This window comes from Lucilia cuprina, chromosome 2 (genome assembly GCF_022045245.1).
Source record: "Lucilia cuprina isolate Lc7/37 chromosome 2, ASM2204524v1, whole genome shotgun sequence".
Lineage (NCBI taxonomy): Eukaryota > Metazoa > Arthropoda > Insecta > Diptera > Calliphoridae > Lucilia > Lucilia cuprina.
Window position 1 is genome coordinate 45,414,083 of NC_060950.1, and position 13,530 is coordinate 45,427,612.

General features: G+C 21.8%; 1 protein-coding gene across 1 annotated transcript in view; it reads left to right on the forward strand.

Annotated features, from left to right (window-relative positions):
• LOC111689777 overlaps positions 1 to 13,530 on the forward strand; it is an 89,198-nt gene that overhangs the window by 2,390 nt on the left and 73,278 nt on the right. The window lies entirely within an intron of this gene.

The window sequence follows — 13,530 nt, forward strand, 5'->3', positions numbered from 1 at the left end:
ACCGTCCGCTGGTTGGTTACAATTTTATTTTTTGCATAATCTCTTAATACTACAAAAAACTCAGGCTTCCAGGCTTAAACAATTTACTGGTCCAACAAAATCACTATTTATTTTTTGTCCATTTTCTCTTTGTATTTTAAATTATTTGTTAAATAATTAATTTATCACCAAAGTATAACAAGTTGTCCGACTCTTTGACAGCAGTACCTAACTCTAAAAATTACATTTTTAAATTTGTTTGAATTTTCAATACCAAAAATTTAAACTCTGCACAATGAGACATTTGGAACTTTTAGAACAACAAAAATTAAACGCTTTCCAATTGTCTTGCTTGTTATTATAGTTGTTATCTATAGTTGTTATTCTTGAGAGTGTTTTTGTAAAATCTTTATTTTTATCTTATTTGACATATTGATATATTTTGTGAAATCTTTAATTTTGAGGTCAAATTGTTTGTAGTTTTTGCATCCTCATCCTCTAAGTATGTAAATAATTTTTTTCTAATTATATTACCGATTGCAATAGATAAAAATACATTAAAATTAAAAATTAAATTCAAAAATTTCTTAATTAAAATTTGGTTATATCATGCATACATTTTTTCATAATATACATAAGACATACATAATATACATAAGACATACATACATATTTTTTTCTAAATAAAATTTGGTTATATCTTACATACATTTTTCACATTTTATAATTTTTCAAGTCCAACATGAAATGTTAAATTTTAGACCATAAATCATTTCCTATAGTAAATAATATTTAAGTTTGATAGTAAAAATATTTAACATCATAGTCGCGACTATCGTTTTGTTATGTGTTTTATGCTTGCGTACATTTTATGTTCGTATATTACTGCTTGCATGGCTTCAATATTGTTGACTTCGAATAATTATATATATTGTAATATTATAGGCAAGCCATGTGAAATATATGTGGGTATTATAATATGTTAGCGAGTTGCTGCGTAATATATTGTATGTAAAAACATTTTATATTTCTCTGTAAGATGTAATATGCAATAGCTTGTATTGGTGAATATTTTAGCAAAAATACTAGAAATATTTTCTCGAAAAAATTTCTTATATCTGTATTTTTTTTTTGTAAATTGTACACTTTTTAACTCCAATTAAGAGTAGATCTACTTTTTTTTTTAGTGTTTTGGAAATTGTGTACTTTTCAACTATAATTAAAAATACAATTGTGGAAAAAATTACAAATGATCTATCGTCGTTATTCTTGAGAATGAGTTCTTGTAAAATCATTATTTTTTTCTTAATTGACTTATTTTCCTCAAATTCATAGTAATGTATATATATAATATATAATATATATATAATATATATATATATATATATATATATATATATATATATATATATATATATATATATATATATATATATATATATATTATATATATAATATATATATATAATATATATATATATAATATATATATTTATTTATATAATATATATATATATAGATATATTATATATATATTATATATTATATATATATAAATATATATCATTAAATTTTATCAATAGAAATTATTTACAAAATCCTTAAATTATGTATTATTTCTGACGTTGATTTTAATTGGAGGAATGAAAAGTTTAAAAGCAACATGTATTTTGATACGGTGCACCATAATCAATCAAAAACTCGATTTTGATTTTTTGTAACTTACGGCTTTTTGGATTTCATATGACGATATATACAATTGAATCTTTCTTGTATCTTTATTTTTTTGGAAATTGTAGATTTTTCAACTATAATTTAAAATAGATCTACTTTTTTATAGAGTTTATGATTATAGAAACATTGTAATTTGTAGAAATTCAATTTACATTTACAATTTTATGAACCAATTGTTTAAATATTCTGTAGACATACTAATTGATTTCATTGATAAACTTTCTAAAACGTCTAATATATAGTTTTTAACTTTCATTACCTGAAAACATGTAATTTCTATAACAACTGCTTATTTTTAATTCGTAGTTTTTAGAAACACCTCAATAGTGAAAAAAAGATGTGATGTGACTTTGATTTTTTGTAACTTAGGGCTTTTTGGATTTCATATGACGATATAACAATTGAATCTTTCTTGTATCTTAATTTTTTGGGATATTGTAGATTTCTCAACTATAATTCAAAATAGATATACTTTTTATAGTGTTTATGATTACATATACAATGTAATTTCTAGAAATTCAATTAACTTTTAAAATTTTATGAACCAATTGTTTAAATATTCCGTAGACTACTAATTGATTTCAACTTTGTAAAACGTCAACAACGTCAAATATATATGTAAATCATTTTTTTAAATTATATTACCGATTACAATCGATACAAATACATTTTAATAATCCACATTTTATAATTTTTTAAGTCCAACATGAAATGTTAAATTTTCGACCATAATATTTAAATAATATTTAAGTTTGATAGTAAAAATTTTGTAACCTCGTCGCTTATGGTCTAAAATCTATCGTTTTGTTTCGTGTTTTCGTCGGCACATATATATGATCTGCTTGTGTACATTTCATGTTCGTATATTAGTGCTTGCATGACTTCAATATTGTTGACTTCGAATAATTTGTGTAGGAAAATATTTTAATATTATAGACAAGCCATATGTGGGGTATTACAAATATATTTGTCTGTAAGCTGTAATATGCAATAGCTTGTATTGGTAAATATTTTTAGCAAAAATACTGGACATATTTTCTTGAAAAATTTCGTTTATCTTTTTTTTGTAAATTGTACACTTTTTAACTCTAATTAAGTGTAGAAATACTTTTTCTTAGTGTTTATGATATACATAAAAATTGTAATTTTAATTTTTGGAAATTGTGTACTTTTCAACTATAATTAAAATAGATACACTATCATAAAACTAAAAGATGTCTAAAAAATACTATTGTGGAAAAAATATTTTTTGTGTGAAATCTTTTATTTTGATGTCATATTTTCAATTTAATCAATAAATTGAAAATATGACATCATATAAAGATACAAGAAAGATTCAATTGTATATATCGTCATATGAAATCCAAATAACCGTAAGTTACAAAAAATCAAAATAGACTTTTTGATTGATTATGGTGCATGTAAATACATGTTGTTTTACAAGTACATGTAAACAATAATTTTTTTTTATTAAATTGAAAATATGACATCAAAATAAAAGATTTCACAAAAAATATTTATAATTCCTATGTATGATATTTTGCGAAATGTTTAAGATATTACATTTTTACATATTGTATTTCTTTGAATGTCAATGTTCGATTGATTATATTTATTGATAAGATGCAATATTTTGTAACTTTTTGCTTCTTTGTTAGTATTTAGGAATATTAAAAAATATAATATCTACATATTTGTGAAATGACTTAAACAAAAATATTTATTGAAAATTTTATAATATTTATGAAAATCAAACTAAATTATATATAAAAAACATCTGAGTAGTAAGATTCAATGAATGAATATAAAGTCGTTCCATTTACCATGCATTTGAGGAAAATAAGTCAATTAAGAAAAAAATAATAATTTTACAGGAACTCATTATCAAGAATAACGACACTAGATCATTTGTAATTTTTTTTCCACACTAGTATTTTTTAGACATCTTTTAATTTTATGATAGTGTATCTATTTTAATTATAGTTGAAAAGTACACAATTTATGTATATCATAAACACTAAAGAAAAATTATAAATAATTAGAGTTAAAAAGTGTACAATTTACAAAAAAAAGATATACGAAATTTTTTCTAGAAAATATGTCCAGTATTTTTGCTAAAAATATTTACCAATACAAGCTATTGCATATTACAGCTTACAGACAGATATAAAATGTTTTTACATACAATATATTACGCAGCATTTCGATAACATATTTGTAATACCCACATATGGCTTGTCTATAATATTAAAATATTTTCCTACACAAATTATTCGAAGTCAACAATATTGAAGTCATGCAAGCACTAATATACGAACATGAAATGTACACAAGCAGGGCATATATGTGCCGACGAAAACACGAAACAAAACGATAGATTCTAGACCATAAGCGACGAGGTAACAAAATTTTTACTATCAAACTTAAATATTATGGACGAAAATTTAACATTTCATGTTGGACTTGAAAAATTATAAAATGTGAAAAATGTATGCAAGATATAACTAAATTTTAATTAGAAAATTTTTGAATTTAATTTTTATGTGGTTTATTAAAATGTATTTGTATCGATTGTAATCGGTAATATAATTAGAAACAAATGATTTACATACTTAGAGGGAGATACAAAAACTACAAACAATTTGACATCAAAATTAAAGATTTCACAAAATATATCAATATGTCAATAAGATAAAAATAAAGATTTTACAAGAACACTCTCAAGAATAACAACTATAGATCGTTTGTAATTTTTTTCCACGATAATATTTTTAGACATCTTTTTATTTTAAGTATTTTTCACTATTGGGGTGTTTCAAAAACTACGAATTAAAAATAAGTAATGAAAGTTAAAAAATATATATTTGACGTTCTTTTTAATATTCCTAAATACTAACAAAGAAGCAAAAAGTTACAAAATATTGCATCTTATCAATAAATATAATCAATCGAACATTGACATTCAAAGAAATACAATATGTAAAAATGTAATATCTTAAACATTTCGCAAAATATCATACATAGGAATTATAAATATTTTTTGTGAAATCTTTTATTTTGATGTCATATTTTCAATTTAATAAAAAAAAATTATTGTTTACATGTACTTGTAAAACAACATGTATTTACATGCACCATAATCAATCAAAAAGTCTATTTTGATTTTTTGTAACTTACGGTTATTTGGATTTCATATGACGATATATACAATTGAATCTTTCTTGTATCTTTATATGATGTCATATTTTCAATTTATTGATTAAATTGAAAATATGACATCAAAATAAAAGATTTCACAAAAAATATTTTTTCCACAATAGTATTTTTTAGACATCTTTTAATTTTATGATAGTGTATCTATTTTAATTATAGTTGAAAAGTACACAATTTCCCAAAAATTAAAATTACAATTTTTATGTATATCATAAACACTAAGAAAAAGTATTTCTACACTTAATTAGAGTTAAAAAGTGTACAATTTACAAAAAAAAGATAAACGAAATTTTTTCAAGAAAATATGTCCAGTATTTTTGCTAAAAATATTTACCAATACAAGCTATTGCATATTACAGCTTACAGACAAATATATTTGTAATACCCACATATGGCTTGTCTATAATATTAAAATATTTTCCTACACAAATTATTCGAAGTCAACAATATTGAAGTCATGCAAGCACTAATATACGAACATGAAATGTACACAAGCAGATCATATATGTGCCGACGAAAACACGAAACAAAACGATAGATTTTAGACCATAAGCGACGAGGTTACAAAATTTTTACTATCAAACTTAAATATTATTAAATATTATGGTCGAAAATTTAACATTTCATGTTGGACTTAAAAAATTATAAAATGTGGATTATTAAAATGTATTTGTATCGATTGTAATCGGTAATATAATTTAAAAAAATGATTTACATATATATTTGACGTTGTTGACGTTTTACAAAGTTGAAATCAATTAGTAGTCTACGGAATATTTAAACAATTGGTTCATAAAATTTTAAAAGTTAATTGAATTTCTAGAAATTACATTGTATATGTAATCATAAACACTATAAAAAGTATATCTATTTTGAATTATAGTTGAGAAATCTACAATATCCCAAAAAATTAAGATACAAGAAAGATTCAATTGTTATATCGTCATATGAAATCCAAAAAGCCCTAAGTTACAAAAAATCAAAGTCACATCACATCTTTTTTTCACTATTGAGGTGTTTCTAAAAACTACGAATTAAAAATAAGCAGTTGTTATAGAAATTACATGTTTTCAGGTAATGAAAGTTAAAAACTATATATTAGACGTTTTAAATAAAAATTATTGTTTACATGTTCTTGTAAAATATTTATTTTTATCTTGCCATATTTCCTTAAAATACATACTGAATGAACGATATTGAAAAATATTTCGCAAAAAAATCTAAATTAATTTTGTAGTATTGTATTTTTATGTTATTCTTGTAAAATACATATTGAATGTAACCAAATTGAAAAAAATTTCGCAAAAAATCCTAAACTATGTTGGTATTATTGATATTTTTTGTGAAATCTTTAATTTTGATGTAAATTGTTTGTAGTTTTTGAATCCTCTAAATATGTAAATAATTTTTTTCTAATTTATTACCGATTACAATCGATACAAATACATTAAAATTAAAAATTAAATTCAAAAATTTTTTAATTAAAATTTGGTTATATCATTTTTCATAATATAAATAAAACATACATAGAAACAAACGTTTTCAATTATTTTCTAAATAAAATTTGGTTATATTTTGCATACATTTTTCACATTTTATAATTTTTCAAGTCCAACATGAAATGTTAAATTTTAGACCATAAATCATTTCCTATAGTAAATAATATTTAAGTTTGATAGTAAACATTTTGTAACATCATAGTCGCGAATATCGTTTTGTTATGTGTTTTATGCTTGCGTACATTTCATGTCCGTATATTATTTGTGTAGGGAATTATTTTAATATTATAGGTAAGCCATATGAAATATATAGGGTATTATAATATGTTAGCGAGTTGCTGCGTAATATATTTTATGTAAAAACTAACCAAATTTTATTTAGAAAATAATTGAAAACGTTTGTATCTATGTATGTTTTATGTATATTATGAAAAATATGTATGCTTGAAATAACCAAATTTTAATTAGAAAATTTTTGAATTTATTGTTTATGTAGAGTATTAAAATGTATTTGTATCGATTGTAATCGATAATATGATTAAAAAAAGTTATTTACATTCTTAGAGGATGAGGATGCAAAAACTACAAACAATTTGACATCAAAATTAAAGATTTCACAAAATATATCAATAATACCAACTTACTTCAGGATTTTTTGCGATATCTTTTTCAATATCGTTCCATTCAGTATGTATTTTAAGGAAATATGTCAAATCCTTAAATTATGTATTATTTCTGATGTTGATTTTAATTGGAGGAATGAAAAGTTTAAAAGCAACATGTATTTTGATACGGTGCATTATAATCAATCAAAAAGTCGATTTTGATTTTTGTAACTTACGGCTTTTTGGATTTCATATGACGATATATACAATTGAATCTTTATTTTTTTGTGGATTTTTATTTTTATTGTAGAATTTTCAACTATAATTTAAAATAGATCTTCTTTTTTATAGAGTTTATGATTATAGAAACATGGTAATTTCTAGAAATTCAAATTACTTTTGCAATTTTATGAACCAATTGTTTAAATATTCTGCAGACATACTAATTGATATCATTGATAAACTTTCTAAAACGTCAACAACGTCAAATATATATTTTTACGGCTTTTTGGATTTCACATGACGATATATACAATGAATCTTTCTTGTATCTTTATTTTTTTGGAAAGAAGAAACATTGTAATTTCTAGAAATTCAATTTACTTTTACAATTTTATGAACCAATTGTTTAATTTACAATTTTATGAACCAATTGTTTAATAAACAATAATTTTTATTGATTAAATTAAAGATTTCACAAAAAAATATGTATAATTCCAACTATGTAGCATAATTTGCGCAATCTTTAAGAAATTTTATATTACATTTTTACATATTGTATTTCTTCGAATGTCAATGTTCGGTTCATTATATTTATTGATAAAATACAATATTTTGACTTATTTTCCTCAAATGTATGGTAAATGGAACGACTTTGTATTCATTCATTCATTGAATCTTACTACTCAGATGTTTTTTATATATATAATTTAGTTTTATTTTCATAAATATTATAAAATGTTCACTAAATATTTTTGTTTAATTATTGTAAACGTCTGATTTTGAAATTTAGGAATTTTACAAATATGTATTTATTATATTTCATAAATATTTCTAAACACTAACAAAGTAGCAAAAAGATACAAAATATTGCATTTTATCAATAATTATACTCAACGTTGACAATCAACGTAATTCAATATGTAAAAATGTAATATAAAACATGTTAAATATTTCGCAAAATATGCTACATAGTTGAATATAAATATTTTTTGTGAAATCTTTAATTTTGATGTCCAATTTAAAATAGAAAATATTTTTCATTTAAAATCTTTATTTTTATCATATTTGACATATTTCCCCAAAAAAACATACTGAATGGAACGATATTGAAAAAGATTTCGAAAAAAATATTGTTTTACAAGAACTCAATAAAAATTATTGTTTACATGTTCGTGTAAAATCTTTATTTTTATCTTATTTGACATATTTCCCTGAAATACATACTTAATGGAACGATATTGAAAAAAGATTTCGCAAAACATTCAAAAGTAAGTTGGTATTATTATTGGATTTTTTTGTGAAATATTTAATTTTGATGTCATTAAAGATTATCAATAAAAAATATTATTTACATATTGTATTTCTTTAAATTTCATAATTCGCTTTAATATGAAATGAAATTTATTGAATTCATTATTCAGTTAAAATCCTCAATATACAAAATCGTTAAATAGTGTATGCATTTTTTTGGAAAATTATACTGAATGGACAATATTGAAAATGATTTCGCAAAAAATCCTAAATGAAGTTGGTATTATTGGATTTTTTGTGAAATCTTTAATTTTGATGTCAGATTGTTTGTAGTATGGAAATAATTTTTTTAATTACACTGTGATACAAAAGTGAAGAAAAATAAAATGCCGTCGTTCTCATATACCAATTCTATTTCGTTATAGTCCATAGAGTACGAATATATTTTTAGTTTTCCCCTATCAGACGTAAAACTTACTTTTTAAGAGCAAAAGATGCGAAAAACGTCTGATATATTTTGTGAAATCTTTAATTTTGATGTCAAATTGTTTGTAGTTTTTGCATCCTCATCCTCTAAGTATGTAAATAATTTTTTTCTAATCATATTACCGATTACAATCGATACAAATACATTTTAATACTCTACATAAACAATAAATTCAAAAATTTTCTAATTAAAATTTGGTTATTTCAAGCATACATTTTTTTCATAATATACATAAAACATACATAGATACAAACGTTTTCAATTATTTTCTAAATAAAATTTGGTTATATCTTGCTAATATTTTTTAACTATAATTAAGAGTGGATCTACTTTTTCTTTAGTGTTTATGATATACATAAAAATTGTAATTTTAATTTTTGGGAAATTGTGTACTATTCAACTATAATTAAAATAGATACACTATGATAATATTAAAAGATGTCTAAAAATACAATTGTGGAAAAAATTACAAATGATCTAGTTTCGTTATTCATGAGTTCTTGTAAAATCATTATTTTTTTCTTAATTGACTTATTTTCCTCAAATGCGTGGTAAATGGAAAGACTTTGTATTCATTCATTGAGTATTACTACTCAGATGTTCGATTTTCATAAATATTATAAAATGTTCACTAAATTTGTTTGTTTAAGTCATTTCACAAATATGTAGATATTATATTTTTTTAATATTCCTAAATACTAATAAAGTAGCAAACATTTACAAAATATTGCATCTTATCAATAAATATAATCAACCGAACATTCCAATTCAAAGAAATACAATATTTAAAAATGTAATATAAAATATCTTAAAGATTTCGCAAAATATCATACATAAGAATTATAAATATTTTTTTATGAAATCTTTAATTTGGTGTTTAAAATTAGGTTATATCATGCATAAATTTTTTCAATACAAACGTTTTCAATTACATTTTTCACATTTTATAATTTTTCAAGTCCAACGTGAAATGTTAAATTTTAGACCATAAGACCATTTCCTATTGTAAATAATATTTAAGTTTGATAGTAAAAATATTGTAACCTCGTCGCTTATGGTCTAAAATCTATCGTTTGGTTTCGTGTTTTCGTCGGCACATATTGGTCTGCTTGTGTACATTTCATGTTCGTATATTAGTGCTTGCATGACTTCAATATTGTTGACTTCGAATAATTTGTCATATGTGGATATTACACATATGTTAGCGAAATGTTGCGTAATATATTGTATGTAAAAACATTTTATATTTGTCTGTAAGCTGTAATATGCAATAGCTTCTATTGGTAAATATTTTTAGCAAAAATACTGGACATATTTTCTAGTAAAACTTTCTTATATCTTTATTTTTTTTGTAAATTGTACACTACTTTTTCTTTAGTATTTATGATATACATAAAAATTGTAATTTTAATTTTTGGAAATTGTGTACTTTTCAACTATAATTAAAATAGATACGCTACTATAAAATTAAAAGATGTCTAAAAAATACAATTGTGGAAAAAATTACAAATGATATAGCGTCGTTATTCTTGAAAATGAGTTCTTGTAAAACAATATTTTTTTCGAAATCTTTTTCAATATCGTTCCATTCAGTATGTTTTTTTTGGGGAAATATGTCAAATATGATAAAAATAAAGATTTTAAAAGAAAAATATTTTTTATTTTAAATTCAAAATTAAAGATTTCACAAAAAATATTTATATTCCAACTATGTAGCATATTTTGCGAAATATTTAACATGTTTTATATTACATTTTTACATATTGAATTTCGTTGATTGTCAATGTTGAGTATAATTATTGATAAAATGCAATATTTTGTATCTTTTTGCTACTTTGTTAGTGTTTAGAAATATTTATGAAATATAATAAATACGTATTTGTGAAATTCCTAAATTTAAACGTTCCTAAACGTTTACAATACTTAAACAAAAATATTTAGTGAACATTTTATAATATTTATGAAAATAAAACTAAATTATATATATAAAAAACATCTGAGTAGTAAGATTCAATGAATGAATGAATACAAAGTCGTTCCATTTACCATACATTTGAGGAAAATAAGTCAAAATATTGTATTTTATCAATAAATATAATGAACCGAACATTGACATTCGAAGAAATACAATATGTAAAAATGTAATATAAAATATCTTAAAGATTGCGCAAATTATACTACATAGTTGGAATTATACATATTTTTTGTGAAATCTTTAATTTAATCAATAAAAATTATTGTTTATTAAACAATTGGTTCATAAAATTGTAAATTAAACAATTGGTTCATAAAATTGTAAAAGTAAATTGAATTTCTAGAAATTACAATGTTTCTTCTTTCCAAAAAAATAAAGATACAAGAAAGATTCATTGTATATATCGTCATGTGAAATCCAAAAAGCCGTAAAAAATATATATTTGACGTTGTTGACGTTTTAGAAAGTTTATCAATGATATCAATTAGTATGTCTGCAGAATATTTAAACAATTGGTTCATAAAATTGCAAAAGTAATTTGAATTTCTAGAAATTACAATGTTTCTATAATCATAAACTCTATAAAAAAGAAGATCTATTTTAAATTATAGTTGAAAATTCTACAATAAAAATAAAAATCCACAAAAAAATAAAGATTAAATTGTATATATCGTCATATGAAATCCAAAAAGCCGTAAGTTACAAAAATCAAAATCGACTTTTTGATTGATTATAATGCACCGTATCAAAATACATGTTGCTTTTAAACTTTTCATTCCTCCAATTAAAATCAACGTCAGAAATAATACATAATTTAAGGATTTGACATATTTCCTTAAAATACATACTGAATGGAACGATATTGAAAAAGATATCGCAAAAAATCCTGAAGTAAGTTGGTATTATTGATATATTTTGTGAAATCTTTAATTTTGATGTCAAATTGTTTGTAGTTTTTGCATCCTCATCCTCTAAGTATTTAAATAATTTTTTTCTAATCATATTACCGATTACAATCGATACAAATACATTTTAATACTCTACATAAACAATAAATTCAAAAATTTTCTAATTAAAATTTGGTTATTTCAAGCATACATTTTTTTTCATAATATACATAAAACATACATAGATACAAACGTTTTTAATTATTTTCTAAATAAAATTTGGTTATATCTTGCTAACATTTTTTAACTATAATTAAGAGTGGATCTACTTTTTCTTTAGTGTTTATGATATACATAAAAATTGTAATTTTAATTTTTGGAAATTGTGTACTATTCAACTATAATTAAAATAGATACGCTATTATAAAATTAAAAGATGTCTAAAAAATACAATTGTGGAAAAATTACAAATGATATAGCGTCGTTATTCTTGAGAATGAGTTCTTGTAAAACAATATTTTTTTCGAAATTTTTTTCAATATCGTTCCATTCAGTATGTTTTTTTGGGGAAATATGTCAAATATGATAAAAATAAATATTTTAAAAGAAAAAAATTTTTTATTTTAAATTGGACATCAAAATTAAAGATTTCACAAAAAATATTTATATTCCAACTATGTATCATATTTTGCGAAATATTTAACATGTTTTATATTACATTTTTACATATTGAATTTCGTTGATTGTCAATGTTGAGTATAATTATTGATAAAATGCAATATTTTGTATCTTTTTGCTACTTTGTTAGTGTTTAGAAAATATTGATGAAATATAATATCTACATATTTGTGAAATTCCTAAATTTCAAAATCAGACGTTTACAATGACTTAAACAAAAATATTTAGTGAACATTTTATAATATTTATGAAAATAAAACTACATTATATATATAAAAAACATCTGAGTAGTAAGATTCAATGAATGAATACCAAGTCGTTCCATTTACCACACATTTGAGGAAAATAAGTCAAAATATTGTATTTTATCAATAAATATAATGAACCGAACATTGAATTCGAAGAAATACAATATGTAAAAATGTAATATAAAATATCTTAAAGATTGCGCATAGTTGGAATTATACTTATTTTTTGTGAAATCTTTAATTTAATCAATAAAAAATTATTGTTTACATGTTCGTGTAAAATCTTTATTTTTATCTTATTTGACATATTTCCCTGAAATACATACTTAATGGAACGATATTGAAAAAAGATTTCGCAAAACATTCAAAAGTAAGTTGGTATTATTGGATTTTTTGTGAAATATTTAATTTTGATGTCATTAAAGATTATCAATAAAAAATATTATTTACATATTGTATTTCTTTAAATTTCATAATTCGCTTTAATATGAAATGAAATTTATTGAATTCATTATTCAGTTAAAATCCTCAATATACAAAATCGTTAAATAGTGTATGCATTTTTTTGGAAAATTATACTGAATGGACAATATTGAAAATGATTTCGCAAAAAATCCTAAATGAAGTTGGTATTATTGGATTTTTTGTGAAATCTTTAATTTTGATGTCAGATTGTTTGTAGTATGGAAATAATTTTTTTAATTACACTGTGATACAAAAGTGAAGAAAAATAAAATGCCGTCGTTCTCATA